Source organism: Lactuca virosa, chromosome 7, assembly GCF_052849685.1.
Source record: "Lactuca virosa cultivar CGN04683 chromosome 7, Lactuca_virosa_CGN04683_v6, whole genome shotgun sequence".
In the NCBI taxonomy this organism is placed as follows: domain Eukaryota; kingdom Viridiplantae; phylum Streptophyta; class Magnoliopsida; order Asterales; family Asteraceae; genus Lactuca; species Lactuca virosa.
Genome location: NC_136432.1, coordinates 53,194,020 through 53,208,343, shown reverse-complemented (window position 1 = coordinate 53,208,343; position 14,324 = coordinate 53,194,020).

Sequence of the window (14,324 nt, the reverse complement as noted above, 5' to 3'; positions counted from 1 at the left end):
CATAATTAATTTAAGATCAATACTAATTAAATAATATAATTTCATATTAATATATTATAACTTATAGTATATTAGTAGGCCGCAAATATACTCTTCTCATAATGTTATCCATATAAATAGTTCGGGTGAAGTGCAACCCAAATGGACCATGTCGGGTCGGGTCAAGTATATACCAAATAAGTTATGGACTTAGACACCTTATCCAACAGTCTCCCACTTGGATAAGTCTGATAACTGTATTTGCCTATATAGCTTCAGGAACCAACCGGCAATCGTAGCTCTCGAAAACTCTGTTGAACTATGAAGCGCCATTTTAGATAAGTGATCACATAATCCTCTGCTCTCATGATATCAGCCGGACAAATACATGGAACAATGTCTTACTTATTGTCCAGCAGTTTGTTTCCCGATTTCCGATTTGTTTGACAAAGAACTTAATCGAACACATCAATTTAGTTCTGACCGGGCCCGGTACATAGGTCAAAACAAAATCATCGAGGGGCCCAGATATCTCTTCTATTTCTAGAAGGAACAGATAAACTTCGACTCATATGCTTGTTCTACTACTTATTGAATTGCACACAAAGGCACGTTTTATAACATCAAGTTACTGATGTGTTTACGTGCAATCAATGCACAAGCATCTCATAGGTAACAACTCATATCTCTAGGTTTGAAGACTTATATGATATTACCGTCTCACGATCACTCGAGATAAATTCCATGAAGTGATACAAGTGAGCGTGGGTTTATTCCAATACTCATAACTTATGAGTACTCATGAATGTTGTAGCAACCATTGCTATGGCTAAACACCTTTAGTTATCTACAATCCCAATTCATGACAGTCTTGATTCATACCTACTTCCGACATATGACCGACTGTGGAGAGTTTGAATAAACTTATTATTCTGGAAGTCAAAACATGCAAAGCTGAAACAATAGTAAATAATTGACAATGATAGCAACACCTTACTCATAAATAAATCATAACTTTTATTCATCATCAAACGTCGATTACATTTTACAAGTTTCAGTAATAACTATCTAATCTGTAAAACTAATATCGTCCCTCAGCCCGATGCGTCTCGCATGTTGCAAATGCTTTACCCTTGTCAGTCCCTTCGTAAGGGGATCCACAGGGTTCTCATCTGACGATACCCTCTTAGCCACGAGGAGTCCTTCTTCTATCTTGTGTCTTATGAAGTGATATTTTCTGTCAATGTGTCGGGATCTGCCATGATCTCTTGGTTCCTTGGCTAAGGCTGTTGGGTTTTAGTATACTACAACATCCTATGGTGCACATACAACCCTAAATACCGTGGATCTATGTTTTCTCTATTATACATGCAAATGGTTTCCAAGGCATTAAACCTATAACTAGCATGCATTTGACATAAACCATATAATATACTAGTTAGGGAAACATACCTTTTATGTGGCTTGAAGTCTTGATGTATTTGGCCTTAAGAGCTTAGCACCAATAGTATGAAATGCCTCAAATGGAATCACAACACACCTAGGACAAAGGTGGCTCTTGAGAGAGAATTCCATGCACCAAAACACCTCCATATTTCTCTAAGAAAAGAAGTGGTGATTTTGGCTATGGAGTAACCTATTTATATGTAGGATTCCAAGGGTCATGGGTATAACCCATAATCCATACCCATGGGTTTTATGATCCATGGTTCATGTGGCCCAACTCTTTATGTATCCATACATAAACTTGGTCCAACATGGATCATAAGCCCAACACATATAAATATAACTAATTATCATAATTAGTCCCCATAGATTTAATTAGTCTCTTTTGATCACTAAATTAATTCCAAATTAATTTTTGATCGATACTAATTAAAACATATGATTTCATATTAATATATTATAACTTATAATATATTAATAAACCATAAATAACCTTCTCTTAAAAGTCCATCCTAACAAATTGTCCTGATGATATGCAACCCAAATGGACCATGCTACTCTCGGGTCAAGTACATACCAATAATAGTTATGGGCTTAGACATCTAATCCAACAAAGGCAACCGCACTATTGCTGTCACAGAAAATCTCCATAGGCTCCTTAATAGCTGGTACAACTCCAAGGTCTCCGATGAAGTTCCTCAGCCATATCGCCTCCTTTGCCGCTTCACTCACTGCTATGTACTCTGATTCACAAGTCCAATCAGCTACAGTCTCCTGTTTGGAACTCTTCCAAGTGATTGCCCCTCCATTTAAGGTAAAGACCCAGCCCGACTGAGAGCGGAAGTTATCCCTATCAGTCTGAAAGCTAGCATCACTATACCCTACTACTCTCAAGTCATCACTCCCACCAAGGGTAAGGATCCAATCCTTAGTCCTCCGCAGGTACTTGAGAATATTCTTTACCGCAGTCCAATAAGCCTTGCCAGGGTTCCCCTGATATCTGCTGACCATGCTCAAAGCAAAGGCCACATCAGGACGGGTACAAGTCATAGCATACATGATCGAGCCAACAACGGAAGCATAAGGTAATCGACTCATCTCAGCTATCTCATCTTCTGTACTCGGGCTCTGAGCCTTGCTCAGTTTGGCATTGCTTTGGATCGGTAATTCTCCTTTCTTGGAATTCTGCATGTTGAACCTTTTCAACACCTTATCCAAGTAGATACTCTGACTAAGTCCAATTAGTCTTTTACTCCTTTCTCTTAATATCCTTATCCCTAGGATATAGGCAACTTCTCCAAGGTCCTTCATAGCAAAGCACTTCCCAAGCCAGGACTTAACCTCCTGCAAGGTTGGGATGTCATTTCCTATGAGTAGTATGTCATCCACATACAGTACCAAAAAGCTAACTATACTCCCACTAGCTCTGACATACACGCAGGACTCATTTTCACTTCTTGAGAAACCAAACTCTTTGACCTTCTCATCGAAACAAAGATTCCAACTTCGAGATGCTTGTTTCAATCCATAAATGGATTTCTCAAGCTTGCACACTCTATTGGGGTACTCTGCACTGACAAAACCTTCTGGCTGATTCATGTAAACATCCTCAGCTAACTTTCCGTTAAGGAAAGCGGTTTTGACATCCATTTGCCATATTTCATAATCATGAAATGCAGCAATGGCTAGCATAACCCTAATAGACTTAATCTTTGCTACTGGTGAAAAGGTTTCATCATAATCAATACCCTGAGTCTGAGTAAAACCCTTCGCAACCAGTCGAGCCTTATAAGTGTGCACTTTTCCATCCATGCCGGTCTTCTTCTTGAAGATCCATTTGCACCCGACTGTCTTACGGCCTGGTACATTGTCAACCAAGTTCCAAACTTGATTGTCATACATGGACTGTATCTCGCTGTCCATAGCCTCCTTCCATTTAGCAGACTCTGGGCCTGCCATGGCTTCCTTAACATTGTTAGGTTCATCCAGATTTACCAGTATACCGTCACTGATAAATGTATCACCTTCCATAGTAATATGAAATCCATAATAAAACTCAGGTGTGTTCCTAACCCTTGTGGAACTCCTCGGAAGTATAGACTCGTCAGCTGGATCAACATGAATTTCCTCCTCAAGTTGATTGCTAGTGTCTGAGGTTCCTTCACCAATTGAGTCTTGAATTTCTTCAAGGTCAATTTGCCTCCCACTGTCTCCTTGGTTTATAAATTCTCTCTCTCTCGAAAGACCCCTCTCCTAGCCACAAATACCACATTCTCACTGGGTCTGTAGAAGAGGTAACCAAAGGATTTTTGTGGGTAGCCGATGAAAATACACCTTTCACTTCGAGGTTCGAGCTTGTCATGAGTCTCGCGCCTCACGAAAGCCTCGCAACCCCAAATCTTGATATGGTCCAAATTGGGAACTTTCCCAGTCCACATTTCATGAGGTGTTTTGGCAACCTTCTTTGTAGGGACTAGATTAAGGATGTGGGCGGCAGTCTCTAAGGCATACCCCCAAAAAGATATTGGTAGCGAAGCTCGACTCATCATAGAGCGAACCATGTCCAACAAAGTTCGATTACGCCTCTCAGCTACACCATTCAGCTGTGGTGTCCTGGGAGGTGTCAATTGTGAGACAATCCCACACTCCTTAAGATAGTCGAGGAACTCAGTACTAAGATACTCACCACCTCGATCGGATCGAAGCATCTTAATGTTCCTGCCCAATTGATTTTCTACTTCCTGTTTAAACTCTTTAAACCTTTCAAAAGTTTCTGACTTATGTTTGATTAAGTAGACATAACCATATCTACTAAAATCGTCAATAAAAGTCACATAATAGCGATTAGCATCCCTTGTGGCGGTTTTGAATGGTCTACATACATCAGTATGTATAAGGTCCAACAACTCACCCCTTGCACAAGTACCAGTGAAGGGTGATTTTGTCATTTTTCCAAGTAGACAAGACTTACAACTATCATCCGACTTGAGGTCGAACGACTCCAAGACTCCATCCTTTTGGAGCTGGCCTATGCATTTCTTGCTTACATGTCCAAGACGACAATGCCACAAAGATGCTTTATCCAAGCTAGTAGAAGAATCAATACATAATACATTATTTCCTAAACTATCTACAACCGATACAACTTCATACACACCATCACAAGGTAATGCTTTAAAATAAAGAACATTATTAAAGAAAGCATTAATACTACCAACTTCATTATCAAAAGAAAAGGTAAAACCTTGTTTGTACAAAGCATGAAAGGAAATAATATTCCTTGCCATTTCAGATGAGTACACACATTTATTCAAATCTAACTTTAACCCACTATCTAGCAACAAAGTATAAACTCCAATCTTGGCAACAGGTGCAACCTTCTTGTTCCCCATGATTAAGTTTATCTTTCCGTGCTCCACATCCTCACTTCTTCTTAGGCCCTGCAAGTCACAACAGATGTGAATACCACAACCTGTATCAAGAACCCAAGAATTAGAATATGGTGAGTTATTAGACAATATAGTGTAAATACCTGCATGGGATGGTTTCACTTTCCCATCCTTGACATCCTGTAAGTACTTTGGGCAGTTTCGCTTCCAGTGCCCCTTATTTTGACAGTAGAAGTATTCAGCGTCCTTAGGGATGGCAGAAGGAGTGATAGAACCACCTTTGGTTCCAGATGAGGAGCCTTCAAGGGACTTTCCCTTGGTACCCTTCGAAGGGTGCTTCCTCTTCTTCCCTTTGCCTTGCCCGATAGCCAAAACAGGGGTAGTAGTAGGAGTAGGAGTAGTAACCGACTTACTCTTAAGACCACTTTCGGCAGTCTTCATAAGTCCTTGAAGCTTACTGAGTGTGACTTCCTCCTTGTTCATGTGGTATGTCATACGAAATTGATCATAACACGAGGGCAAGGAGTGCAAAATGATATCAATTGCCAACTCCTCAGGGAAGTTCACATTCAGTTTCATTAGACGGTCCACATACCTTTGCATTCTCTGCATGTGGCTCGTGATTGGTTCGCTATCCTTCATACGGGTAGTGATCATGGAGGAGATTATTTCATACCGCTCTTGACGAGCACTCTGATGGTACCTTTCCATCAGATCCTGATGCATCTCAAAAGGGTAATAGTCCTCATAGGACTTTTGGAGTTCAGCTGTCATGGTGGCCATCATGATGTATGCCACCTTGGTGGCATCTCTTTCATGTACCTGATACTCAGCGACCTCCTCAGGAGTAGCAATGGACTCATCAAGCTCCTTATCGAGGACATATTCCTTGTCCTCGTAACGAGTGACCATCCTGATGTTCCGGATCCAATCCATGAAGTTGGAACCATCAAAGATGACCCTCCCACAGAGGTTCATGAGGGAATAGGAGCCAGTAGGGTTAGAGCCCGAAGCATTGTTGTTGGAAGACATCTGAAAAGAAGAAAACAAGTTTAGATTAGATATACTGAATCCTTAATAATACACCCAAATGTAATATTAAGGCTAGGATCCAACACAATATATTATAACTTAGAAGAGGGATGCCGTAATCTAAGCTATAACATATTTGAAGGTAGGTGAATGACGATTCACCAATTTCCACCATGAAAACGAAATGAATTATTAGGTTTAATTGGCTTTGAAATTCCTAGATTCTTTTGAGATTCATTGAACTTTTCAATCGCATGTTTCAATCTCGATTGTGCCCTTCAAGTTTTGTGATTGGGATGCCGAGGATCACAAAACAAGGTGTGAATAACCATGCAAATTCACTTGGTACCCTTAATATTATCACCTAATCAATGTGTCGGTTAACCACACACGCTCCACCGATCTATGATAAACATTAAGTCACCCTTCGTGATCCTTACTAGTCCAAGTTAGTGTGCCGGTTAACCACACACGCTCCACCAACGACTTGGTAAGGTACAAAGTGTGAATTTCATGGGTTAGCACCATATTCACATTTTCCTAAAGTAACTAAGATTGGGAATTTATTAAAGGTTTAGTTACTTTATAATATTCATTATACTTTTAATGAGAATTTAAAGTCATTGTCCTACCCGTTCGGCTAACGACCCTCCACCGATCAAGGAAGCGGTGGGTGAGAATGGACACCCATTAAGTTGCCATTTTATAGGCAACAACCTTATACCCCCCTTATAGACCGGCTTCGTGAATGAGGCCTACTAACGGTAAAACGACTTAATCTTATACATATATATAATAATTAACCATTAATGTTATAAATAGTATAAGGGCTGAATTTTAACTTTTAAAACTCTAAGGGTTTGGAATTAAAGTATATTAAAGTGTGTGTAACTTTACAAATTCCAAAACTTGAGGACAAGTTTTGAAACTATTCAAAACTTTTCATTTCATAACTTATGAATTAAAGGTTCATAAAATGAAGACTCTTCATTTTCATGTAACTTATGTGTTTTAAGTGTGCATAAATGTAAGTGACCTTTGGAAATCCATAACTTGAGGACAAATTATGGACTCCATTAAAACACATAAATGATCAAGAATTATCAATAAACAATTTAGCAAATAATTCCTATGATCTAACAATAATTCATAAGAACATGAACATCATATCAAAAATTCCAAGAACATATGAACACATATTATCATGCAATTTTGATATAAGCCATTGTAAATGGATTAGCATAAACATTACACCATCTAAAACAGGTTTTATAACACCAAAACAGTTTAGGGTAATGTTTCTAGTCCATTTCCAGCAGCAAAACTCGAAAATCTGCATTCTGAGGCTTCTACTTGTCGAGTGCACGAACCTACTCGACGAGTAGGATGAATTTACTCATGGACTCGGCGAGTCCCCCCATGGACTCGGCGAGTTCATGCTGCAGAATGCAGAAAACTTGAGTTTTTCAACAAGTTTGCATCAAGTATCAAACAAACAAGCCTAGGCTTTGATACCACTGTTGGGTTTTGAGCAAACTAACACTCCTAAGGTGTTCATGCAACCCTAGAAACCTTGGATCTATGTTTGTCTAAAATACATGCAAAATAATTTTCCAAGGTTCATAACCTATCTAGCATACATGGGGTACTTTTAAACATAAAAGATACTAGAAGAATTACATACCTTTGTTAGTAAGTTGATTCCTTGGGAGTTTGAGAGCCAAGCACCAATAATGTGAATGCTTCAAATGGAAATCACAAATCACCACAAACTTGGAAAACTTATGAGAGAGCACTCTAATACTCTAGAAATCGGCCACACCTTATGCACACACACATAGTCATTTTCAAGCACCATAAACCTCTTTATATAGTGTAGATGATTAGGGTTATGAACCATGCAAACCCTAATAACCCATGTCTTTTCCTATTCCAAGGATCCATGGGTTAAAAGCTCCATGGATCATCCATGGACTCCCATTTAAGCTTAGCCCATTTCCTAATGAGTGTTAGCCCACACTATATAAGTACAATAGCCCATTATTTAATTAGTCACCTTATGATCACTAAATTAATTCATAATTAATTTAAGATCAATACTAATTAAATAATATAATTTCATATTAATATATTATAACTTATAATATATTAGTAGGCCGCAAATATACTCTTCTCATAATGTTATCCATATAAATAGTTCGGGTGAAGTGCAACCCAAATGGACCATGCCGGGTCGGGTCAAGTATATACCAAATAAGTTATGGACTTAGACACCTTATCCAACAATAACGGCTCTATGAGTAGTGTGATCACTTAAACATAGAGTCGGTAGTACATAACATAAAACGCCTAATAGAAACCTAATACTAACGATAGCTACTGCATGTCCTAGTCATGGTGGAGTGCGCCAGGGGGAAAACATAATATTAGTAGGGGATACGGCTTATTCCTCAAACGGTGAGACCTATATAGCAAGTAGTAGAGCAAGTCCTATCAGAGGAGATGACAATGATACTCAATAGTCGAGCTGACGTATCAGGAGTTCAGCCAATTCATCCACCTCTTTGGGTGATTACCTCTACCCTTTGCTCGGCTCGTACAGCCCTTGCTTCAGCTATAAAAAATTGAAGCTTGAGGCTGATAATTGCTTCCTAGAGGGAGCGTAGATAGTCTGTATCATCCTTCTGAACCGTTCGGGGATCTGATGCGGCTTTTGATAGGTGGGGTTCACTACGTGCCTCCTCTACGTCCTTCTCTTCATCTAACTCCTGGTCAGATTTGTCATATTCGAAATCAGTTACCACATATTCTTCCTGTTCTACGTCGGGTCCAGCATCATGCGCTCTCCCTTGCCTTTCTTCGGGATCCTCCTCAAGCATCCCTTGAGCCACTAGTGCTTGGTAGAAGTGCGCCCCATGCTGATCATCATCCATGGCGGCTGCATGGGGGCGCGGGAACAAGTCATGTTTTGATTATTCCTATAGTATATTTTAATTATTTAAATTCGAGTTCCCTAGAGTTTTGGAGAGTAAGGTAGGCTTTTGGATTCATTTCCCGCTATGATTACTCCCGAACACATGTTGGTCATATTCTGAATAAATATAGTTGATCAGACTATATTTATCCCTAATATGACTACATAACTGCCCAGGTTTAATCATAGTGTTCGATCTCCTCCAGAAGCTTTTATTAGATGTTGTTAGATTGTTATCCTAGTATGCGCACATAAGTGTGAGATTTTTGTTTTGTTCAGAGTTATTTAGTCCCATTGTGTTTATAGTTGCATATCATGTATGGTTAGATATGCTAGTTCACTATAAACATTGCTCTGATACCAACCTGTCACACCCCCAAACCAGACGGCGGAAACGTTCGGGGGCTGGTGTGACTATCAATTGAATAATCATTACAATGAATATACATGAAACATAACACATTCATCACCAACATTACATAATACAACCAGCATTGTTCACATCAAGTACATTGTTAAAATACATAAGTTCTAATTGTTCAAAGTACGATAAGTGATGTTACATAAACAAAACCAGACACACTTGCATATCTTCCAGCTTAACGATTACCTGAGAATACAAGTTATTTTGAAAACGGTCAACATATATAATGTTGGTGAGTTCATAAGTATATTTGAGTAAAAGTCTTTGTATCTTTTGTAAAAAACCCAGAAAATCCGATATTCTCTGTAAAATGTTTTAAAAATGATGTGAAAATCGAGTATAAATGCATGTGTGAATTTAATAGATAAAACTTGTAAGAGTGTAGTTTAGGTTCGTTGTATTTTGAATAAATGATAATTGTATATAAATAAATTCCCCAGAAAATCCGATATTTTTTTGTTTTATAATAACGTCTAACTTCTTGTATCGTTAAATAAGTCGTTTGCATTAACACAATCAAATATTTTATCTTCAAATGGTTATCTTTTGGTATTGAATCCTTATATGAGCCGTTATAACCATGCATGATATGACTAGGTCGCCCGTCTCGGTCCAAATTGAGAATAAATGATATTTTCACCTCTAAATTTGGTTTATTTACATTTATGACTCAAAATTTTGCCAAAATAACATTTTTAAACCTCAAAACCTCATTTTTTCGCAAATTGGGCCCAAAGGCCATGAGGCCCAAAAGTTTGGCCCAATAAGCTTAAATTTGCATTTTTGACCCTTGTAAAAGTATGTTTAGCATAAAAATACCTTTTTATACATGTAGGACCCGTTTGGCCCTCTTTAAAACAGAATTTTCGCTTTTTACCCTTATCTTTTGTTTTCTTGACAATTTTGACCTTTAACAAGGTTTTTTGTTGAATTCTTTTGCATCTTAAACATGTGTTCTCCTTTGGCTTGGTAATATGATATATATATATATATATATATATATATATATATATATATATATATATATATATATATATATATATATATATGTATATATATATATAGTGTTATAGTTCTTAGATCTTTGCTACATAATGCTTAAAATTTCGAGAATCACTAAGATCTAACACATTTTTGTCAAATAAACTAAGAATTCACACTAAAGATGCATATAACACATAGATATACACATTTTACTTGTATTCTCCCCCAAAAATCATATGAAAACCGAAAACAAGGGGGTATGAACTCACCTTTGCTTTGTTGTTCTCGATTTGAAGAAGAAATGGAGAGAGTTTTCGATCCTAGTAAGTTTCCTTGAGTTGATCTCGAGTTCTATGAGGTCCAAGAGTATGTATCACGAAATAATGTGGGTTAAGAAGAGATTTTTGGATGAATTCAAGAAGTTAACCCATAGATCTAAGTAAGAACTTACCAAGGTTGGTGATGTTAGTGAAAGATCCTCTTGAAGCACTTGGAAATCTCGAAAATTTTGATGAAAGGAAGGAGATGTTCTTGAGTGTTTGAGAGAGTTTGAAGAGAAAATTGAAGATGGTGGTGTGGTTGTGTGGTCTCGGCCGAAAATAGAAGAAGAGGGAGGGAAAGAGAGTTGAGATGATAGGTGCATGGAAACATGAGAGTTCATAGATGTATGTTGTGTATATTGCATGGTTGAATAAAGGTTATTAGTGAGGTGGCACCTCACTAATCACCCTTGTATTATATTTATTTATTTATTTTTAACATGGGACGAGAGTGGGCTAAAGGGAGAAGAAATGGATTAACTTGGCCCACTTCAAATCTTGGTTCGAGATTTTTAAGGCCCATAGAGAAAGTTTTCGGCCCATTGGGCCTTTAGAGTAGTTCACGGCCCAAATTGTATAAAGGAATGGATTTATGGTCGTTTAGGGTTAATTTGATTAGTTATGGCCCAATTAGGCGCATTAGGGTTTAAATGAATCATTCTAGGCCCAAATGGTCCAAAATGTTTTAGATTTTTGAATTGGGTCCAATTAGGATCCAATTAGGGCTTCTAAGTCCAATAAAGTTGAATTGGGTGCTTATTGGTCCATTAGGCCCAATAAGGAACTCCTAGTCCAATATGAACTTAAACCATGGATCTTAGGGCTTCAGACTCTTTGATGAACATGAATGGTGAATTTAAATATGCATTGAGTGAGATTTACTTAGAATATAAGTTTTACAATAGTTGAATGGTTACACAGGAATAGAATTTTCTAGCTAAATGCCAGTTGTGACAAAGGCGAACTGCTCGGTCTGATGAATCACTTGTCTAACAGCTCCTGCAGCTGTGTAGACAACTCCTGCATCTCAGGAGGAGCCAACCGATACGGTGCCTTGGCTATCAGGGCCGCACCAGGGACCAAGTCGATCCTGAACTCCACCTGCCTCTCCGGAGGTATCCCAGGTAGCTCCTCCGGAAATACATCCGCGTACTCTCGTACCACTGACACATCACTCACCGTCGCCTGACCCACCTCCCGGGTATCCATAACATAGGCGACATACCCCACGCAACCCTGCTGGAGGTAGCGCCTGACCCTCGTTGTTGAACATAAAGCTGGTCCACTCTGTGGCCTCTCGCCCTGAATCACCAGCTCTCCCCCACCTGGGGTCCTGATCCGAACCAACTGCTGCGCACAGTCGATCACTGCCCCCATTGGGGCTCAACTAATCCATCCCTATGATAACCTTGTTCCCCCGCAATGGTATGGGAACCAAATCTACCAAGTAACGCTCCTCGTACATCCTCAGAACACAATCTCTGAAAACCTTGGACTCAGGAAACCTCTTGCTAAGCGCAAGAGAGACAAATGATCGGGTAGCACCCGAATCGAACAACACCTGAACCGGGATACTGTTCACATGGAACGATCCTAAACAAACATATAGTATAATACATCAAAATCACAAGCGACATATATATAAAAAAAGTTAGAGAGAAGAAACCATAACCGTCACCACATCGGGTGCGGCGCGTGGCTCCTCGGCTGTCAACTGGAAAGCTCGGCTCCTCACCACTAGAGCCTCTGACTTGACCTTCCGGCCATCCGTAACCCGTGTAGTCGTTGGAGTTGGCGCTACCACTGGCGCTGCTGCTGCTGCTATCAACCTGGGGCAGTTGGCCTTTTTATGGCTCCTCTGATTGCAATGGAAGCAAATCAGGTCTGACATCTGAACAGTGGGGGTAGGATTAGTACAAACCCTACCAAAATGCCCGGTCTTGCCGCACTTATAGCAGCCTGATCCCGACCCAGTGCGTCAAACTCCCTCGTGTGACCTACCGCATTTCCCACAGCGGTCTCGGCCCTGCTGGCCCTTCGACCTAGCGTCGAATCCCTTGGGTTTCTTCCCTGAAACCCCAACAACCTGTCTTGTCTCCGCTTCCCTCTTCCTGAGGCGCTCTAAATCAATCTCCCTCTCCCTTGCCCTGGAAATCATGGAATCCAGAGTCGGGCAAGCAGAATAGTTGACATGCTCCCGAATGTCAGCCCTCGACATATCATGGTAGCGGGTCTTCCGCATCTCCTCATCCCCTGCGTACTGAGGTACCAACAACGTCCTCTCCCGGAATTTGGCGGTGATCTCCGCCACAGTCTCAGTAGTCTGCCTCATATCAAGAAACTCTCTAGCCAGCTGCTGAAGCTCCACAGTCGGCGTAAATTCAGCCCTGAACCTGGTCACAAAATCTGACCAAGTCATAGCCTCAATGGCTGGGGCCCCCAGTGAATCACCCACTAACTCCCACCAATCTCTAGCTCGATCCCTCAAACAACCTGCAGCAAATCGGACCTTCGACCCCTCCGGGAAGAAGCTCGTCAACTGTGCAGACTCGATGTCTGCAATCCATCTCCTGGCCACAATGGGGTCTTTCACCCGTGAAAGTCTGGCGCACCACTCCCCCTGAAGTCCTTGAAGGACAGTGTGCGCGAACCCGACTGGCTGGACACCAAGTCACTCTTGAATGTCCGGAGGCGATCCTCCATCAGCTCAATAATCCCCTCCTTGATCGACCCGAAAATAACTGGGTCGCCTCAAGGATACCTCTCGTGATCTCAAACGCGATGAACTTGCGTAGCCCGTCATCAACCTGCTTGGATCCTGCACCCGAGCCTGATCTTGATCCTGATCCAGACCCTGAACCTCCTGCTCCATGTCGCGTAATCGCCATACTGAAATAAAACGCATAAACATCAGGATCATTCATACTCTCAATAGGTCTCACACACACTCCAAGTTCCCTGGTTCTATCTCAGCCCTCCTTGATTCGAGTACGGATCCTCTACTTCCAGTAGTACGGGCCCATACTGTTGGATTAATGTCTAAGTCCATAACTATATTTGGTATGTACTTGACCCGACCCGGCATGGTCCATTTGGGTTGCACTTCACCGACACAATTTATATGGATAGTCTTTTGAGAATAGTATATTTATGATTTATATTAATATATTATAAGTTCTAATATATTAATATGGAATCATATTATTTAATTAGTATTGATCAAGAATTAATTTAGAATTAATTAAGTGATAAAAAAGAACTAATTAAATATTGACTCTTATATATATGGAATGGGCCAAGTTCATTTAGGTTGGGCTAAGCTTTCATGGATGGTCCATGGAGCTTTTAACCCATGGATCCTATGTAAATGAAAGGTCATGGGTATTAGGGTTTACATGGATGTAACCCTAATCCTCCAAAATATATAAAGGGGTCCTTGGCTCACAAAATTGAAACAAGTGTGTGAAAATAAGAGTGGGACGATTTTAGTGTGCATACATATTCTCTCAAGTTCTTCCAAGGTGTTTTGGTGATTTGTGATTCCATTTGAGGCTTCCACACTATTGGGGCTAAGCTCTTAAAGCTTGAAGACATCAAGCTACATCAAAAGGTATGTCATCTAACTAGAACTTTGTAGTATAGGTGCTTCATAATATGCTAGTTAGGATGAAACCTTGGAATAGTTAATATTTGCATGTATAATAGAGAAAACATAGATCCAAGGTTTATAGGGTTGCATGTACACCATAGGAGTGTTAGAATGCTCAAAACCCAAC